Raw genomic sequence first — 6603 nt, forward strand, 5'->3', positions numbered from 1 at the left:
AAAAGAGATCTAAATCCCTTAAGTAGTTCTCTCGTTCTCTAACTTAGCAGAGTTAAGATTACGCCTCAAGGCAGACGCGTGAGTGATGAGGGCCCCGACCCCCTCCCAGCAGCCCGATGAGTCTCTCTTGGATTAGCACTAATAAATTGGTACCGCAAGGGAACTATTATACTTAGCATGATGAGAAAGTCGCAAAATCAACAGAATATTCAAGCAAAAAATAGTTCTCTTGTGAAAGTGGACAGATATACAAACAGGTCTAAAAAACTATAAGAAATTTTGCACTTGGACCATGAAATTTTTAAAACCGAAAGCACCTATAGACCAAGGGTAACCTATAGTCCACATTTCAAGTCCCAAGGCCTCACGGTTCGGGAAATTTTGTGATGAGTGAGTCAGTGGTATTTGGCTTATATATATATATATATATTATATATATATATATATATATATATATATATATATATATATATATATATATATATATATATATATATATATATATATATATATATATATATAGATATATATATATATAAACTTTGTTGTTGTTGTACATTTATTAAAACTTTGTTATGGTTGTATATTTATTATATTTTCTATTGACTATTTTGCTAGCTGTGAAGCACGTTCAGCTACATTTTCCCTTGTATGAAAATGTGCTGTATAAATAAGTGTTTTTGACTAGGTCTGCTAACTAACATCACATTCAGGCCTACTAACTACTGACATTAGTTTTAACTCCATGTCTTGCAGGTGGGAGCAAAGTGACATCCGATTGAACTTAAACTTAAACTTAAACTTAAACAGCAGTGTGAGCAAGGGGGTGATGCAGATAGTGAATAGCATAGGTCTGGCAGGTGGAAAGGATAAAATCAATAATATAAAAAAGAGTTTGGAGAAAGGCAGAAGGTCAAAGCTTAAACAAACATACAGTGGGATGCAAAAGTTTGGGCAACCTTGTTAATAGTCATTATTTTCCTGTATAAATCGTTGGTTGTTACGATAAAAAATGTCAGTTAAATATATCATATAGGAGACACACACAGTGATATTTGAGAAGTGAAATGAAGTTTATTGGATTTACAGAAAGTGTGCAATAATTGTTCAAACAAAATCAGGCAGGTGCATAAATTTGGGCACCACAAAAGAGAAATGAAATCAATATTTAGTAGATCCGCCTTTTGCAGAAATTACAGCCTCTAAACACTTCCTGTAGGTTCCAATGAGAGTCTGGATTGTGGTTGAAGGTATTTTGGACCATTCCTCTTTACAAAACATCTCTAGTTCATTCAGGTTTGATGGCTTCCGAGCATGGACAGCTCTCTTTAACTCACACCACAGATTTTCAATTATATTCAGGTCTGGGGACTGAGATGGCCATTCCAGAACGTTGTACTTGTTCCTCTGCATGAATGCCTTAGTGGATTTTGAGCAGTGTTTCGGGTCGTTGTCTTGTTGAAAGATCCAGCCCCAGCACAGCTTCAGCTTTGTCACTGATTCCTGGACATTGGTCTCCAGAATCTGCTGATACTGAGTGGAATCCATGCGTCCCTCAACTTTGACAAGATTCCCAGTCCCTGCACTGGCCACACAGCCCCACAGCCTGATGGAACCACCACCATATTTTACTGTAGGTAGCAGGTGTTTTCTTGGAATGCTGTGTTCTTTTTCCTCCATGCATAACGCCCTTGTTATGCCCAAATAACTCAATTTTAGTTTCATCAGTCCACAGCACCTTATTCCAAAATGAAGCTGGCTTGTCCAAATGTGCTTCAGCATACCTCAAGCGGCTCTGTTTGTGCTGTGGGTGGAGAAAAGGCTTCCTCTGCATCACTCTTGCATACAGCATCTCCTTGTGTAAAGTGCGAATGGTTGAACGATGCACAGTGACTCCATCTGCTGCAAGATGATGTTGTAGGTCTTTGGTGCTGGTCTGTGGGTTGACTCTGACTGTTCTCACCATTCGCCGCTTCTGTCTATCCGAAATCTTTCTTGGTCTGCCACTTCGAGCCTTAACTTGAACTGAGCCTGTGGTCTTCCATTTCCTCAATATGTTCCTAACTGTGGAAACAGACAGCTTAAATCTCTGGGACAGCTTTCTGTATCCTTCCCTAAACCATGATGGTGAACAATCTTTGTCTTCAGGTCATTTGAGAGTTGTTTTGTGACCCCCATGTTGCTACTCTTCAGAGAAAATTAAAGGAGGAGGGAAACTTACAATTGACCCCCTTAAATACTCTTTCTCATTATAGGATTCACCTGTGTATGTAGGTCAGGGGTCACTGAGCTTACCAAGCCAATTTGAGTTCCAATAATTAGTTCTAAAAGTTTTGGAATCAATAAAATGACAACGGTGCCCAGATTTATGCACCTGCCTGATTTTGTTTGAACAATTATTGCACACTTTCTGTAAATCCAATAAACTTCATTTCACTTCTCAAATATCACTGTGTGTGTCTCCTATATGATATATTTAACTGACATTTTTTATCGTAACAACCAACGATTTATACAGGAAAATAATGACTATTAACAAGGTTGCCCAAACTTTTGCATCCCACTGTATACAATACTAAATAAAAGACAAAATCCAAAAAACAGTTAAGCAGTCAAAATACACTACATGCAATATTCAAAACTAATAACTACAGCTGATGAAAGACATACAGTGGCACAATGCTAGATCACAAAATAAAGCCACTGTGCCATTTTTATTTCATCTCCTCTTCCCATCACATGACTGCAGCATAACTGTACAAATGCACCAGATGGATGGGGGGTCCCAGAACAAACAGTAACTTGGCGGCAAGGTTATAGCCAAGGTATCAAGTGAAAAGAAACTACACTCAGTCCAACTTATGACATATCTGAAAAAAAGCATACATTGTGGTATGTGAATGAATTGGACTGATTCTACATGTAATCCTAGTTTTATATGAAACTGCATCTAGTCCAACTCTTGAGTATGTCTGAAACTACTCGTATATCCATTTTTGAAAGTGACATCTGATTATTAATATTAATATACATACAGTCTAGTTGTAGGTTTGACAGAAATCAGATCCACTATTGTCTATGAAACTTAATCCAGACCAGGTCTGTTGTGTAAAATGTGTGTCCATCCCCAAGCTCTGAATGTGTGCAAATATGAATCTAATTGTTAGGGACACTGCATCTTGTAGAGCTCAGTGCCATACTTTCTTTCCATTTCTAATGCTAAGCATGACTGCATTTGACTGTCACTTCCTAGACACTATAATGAATCTCACTGGAATTTCATCCTCTCCTGGGTCTTAAAGAAATGTAATCAATTCAGTATTTTCAATTAAAAATGTAGCTGTCATTTTTTCTAATCCTATGTGAGTTAAACTTAAAATGTGTACAGTTCTGGGGATGACTGAAATAATGCAGAAATATAGAGTTGTAAGTCTAATTCCACAAAAAAGATAATGTCTTTGATTTTCTGCTGTCAGAAACATCTAAGCAATAAAAAGAGAAGGGGACATAACCGATGATACTTAAATTTCACCTGATACAATGTTAACTAAATATTGCAACAAATCAATTTTGTCTTCTCTTTTTATGAGTGGAATAAAGGATAATGTCATTTGATATTTCAAATTTCTGCAGATATAACTGATTAATATGCTCTAATCCAACTATCATTTATTTATTCTTATTTCTAAATGTCAGTGTGTGTCCTGTGATAACGTCTTGCCCCATGGCTGATTCATTACCTCTTTCTGACAAAGACACTGTTTAGCTGCACTAGTTGCTGTCACAGAGACAACTCAGGGTCTTCTGTGCTGAGCCTCGAAATGTCATTCCTCCCAACAAAGAGGCAGCCGGTCTGTAAAGAACTTCCCCCAAGCTGTGTTCACAAGCCTTCATGCAAACATTTCTTTTCTGATTTACACAGCAGAGTTAAAATGTAATCTTTTATTGACAAATGAGGATGAAAATCAATCAGCAGTCCCAATGGAGGAGCAGAGACTCATAGCCTTGCTCTACACCATGCATTTGAACATTTTTAACTTTTTTGTGATCGATTGTTTATTGCGTATTTCCAATACAGCAAAATTAAGCAGAATTGTCCAGAACATTTATAACAGAACCCATTCCGTGATAACCACTCCCTACCATTCTGAGTTGGGGAAGCATTGAACTAAAAGAAGTGTCAAAAAGTAGCAGATGTCTAGGATATAAAGGACTGACCGGCCCTGGTAAAAGGTGAGACATAGGGAGAATAGATCTAATAAGAGTTTTAGGTAGTAGAAGAATAGCAACATAGAGGTAAGAAGACACAGACTGAGATACAAACGTCCAGAGGGAAAAAAAACAAGTGGGCAGAATCAGAATGTGTGGAGAAAAGTGCCTGGGACACACAGAGAGTAGAAGTGACAAACAGGGTCGGGTTCAATACTCATCAGATAGGGCTTATGGGGCATAGGGAAAACTCTGTAAAGGAACTTTAACTGGGTTTGTTAATAATTACAATTTCACATTACATTATGGAATATGGTCATGTAGTCAGGAGGAGAGGAAGCCAAAAAAAGATAGCTCTCAGCCAAACTGAAGTTATAGGGAGAGCTTTACAAGCTACACTATGCCATATAGTATAGAAGTTACAGACTGAATGTTTAAAGAGTGAAAAAGATTGAAATAGGGAATCAAGGGGATAAATGGAACAGATTTTATTAATAATGAATTTGTAAATAATAGAAAATGATGAGGAAGAAAGAGCAAAATAATACTGGAGATACTGGAATGACAGGAGCCCAGCATCATTAAATTGGCCACACATGAATAAACACATGAGAGAATACCATTATTATAAAACGCATGGGTGTGGGTATATATGCCATTACACTGCTGCAGTAATATGTATCTCCATATGGTGCCAGATATGGAAGGCATACGAAATCACAGAACCAGAGCAATGCATATAGAACTTAGTTTTCAGTAGAGAAAAAAGAATTCCTAGTGGACACTGAAAAGCAGCTACAGAGGTTTTAGTGCATAACCAATGGCAGAGGAGTAATGAGGAGGGATGGGATAACCAAGATGAGATGGGACAAAAAAAAGAAGGCCCGATGATAGTTTTCATATCAGATAAGGACCACATTTAGAACTTATTTAAAAAAGGTATTTAAGCATGGAAGAGACTGAGATTACACTTAGCATTTTAAAGTTAATGATTTTAAGGGGGGGCGGCACAGTGGTGCAGTGGGTAGCATTGCTGCCTCACAGTTAGGAGACCCGGGTCCACATTGCGTGGAGTTTGCATGTTCTCCCCGTGTCTGTGTGGGTTTCCTCTGGGTACTCCGGTTTCCTACCACAGTCCAAAGACATGGAGGTTAGGTGCATTGGCAATCCTAAATTGGGCTTGGTGTGGGTGTGTGCCCTGCGGTGGGCTGGCGCCCTGCCCGGGGTTTGTTCCTGCCTTGTGCCCTGTGTTGGCTGGGATTGGCTCCAACAGACCCCCGTGACCCTGTGTTAGGATATAGTGGGTTGGATAATGGATGGATGGGTGGATGATTTTAAGGAAAGCCTGTCATTTTCTTTGTTTTTATGAAATAATTTTTATTTAAAAGTATCAGAAACTAAGAAAATTGTATGTGTTGACAATACAAATTAAATTTATTGAACTGCTCTAAAATCATTATCTAAGTAAGTAACCATAATCCCCAAAGAGGTGGATGTACAAAGAATCATTTGAATGCACAAGAAAGAAACCTCTGAAATACAACACGGTTAGCAGATTCAGAGAAATAAAGCAATAGTACGTGACCAGAAATGGCAGTAAACTCTATCAGCATGTGCAAAGATGTTTGTTTTTCTTGTCTCCCATTCCAAAGGCTTATGCTCACTGGCGCCTGTGAACTGCTCCTTTATAAATGCATATGGTTTGAAGGGTTTCCAAAGTCTGCAGTGGGCTGGCGCCCTGCCCGTGGTTTGTTTCCTGCCTTGCACCCTGTGTTGGCTGGGATTGGCTCCAGGAGACCCCTGTGACCCTGTAGTTAGGATATAGCAGGTTAGATAATGGATGGATGGATGGGTTTCCAAAGTTTGTAGGAAAAAAGCTACTAAGCAAAGCGGTTCCATTTTTCCATTATCTATGTATGCTGATTTGGGGTCTGTGGGGGTGCAGCACTGAGCAGAAAGGAGGAAAGCCATTGCAAAGTACATTCACTCCCTACAGCCCCTTCCCTGTATATTCACAGACACCAATCTGTGGGATGTGGGAGAAAAACTGAAGAAGTCATGGGGAGAACTTGCAGACTCCATGTTGGTAGGGACCATTGTCAGAACCCACAATCTTGGCCATCTTAAATGCTTAGAAATACTGAAAATACTGTTATACATCTGTACTAATGATTATCACATGAAAATTATTAGAAAGTAAATTATTAAAAGTGTTTCACTGTACTTATGATAATAATGACTATAAATATATAATATGATGAGTATATCTTGTTCTTTCTTTCTTCCTTTCTTTCTTTCCTTGAAGGCTATCAGTGAATATATTTTGTTATCTAATCTTGCGTTAATTTTAATCAATCAGCTGAAATGTGCCTTACTCAAAAACTGTATAAATGT

The sequence above is a fragment of the Polypterus senegalus genome, chromosome 1 (assembly GCF_016835505.1).
Source record: "Polypterus senegalus isolate Bchr_013 chromosome 1, ASM1683550v1, whole genome shotgun sequence".
Classification (NCBI taxonomy): domain Eukaryota; kingdom Metazoa; phylum Chordata; class Cladistia; order Polypteriformes; family Polypteridae; genus Polypterus; species Polypterus senegalus.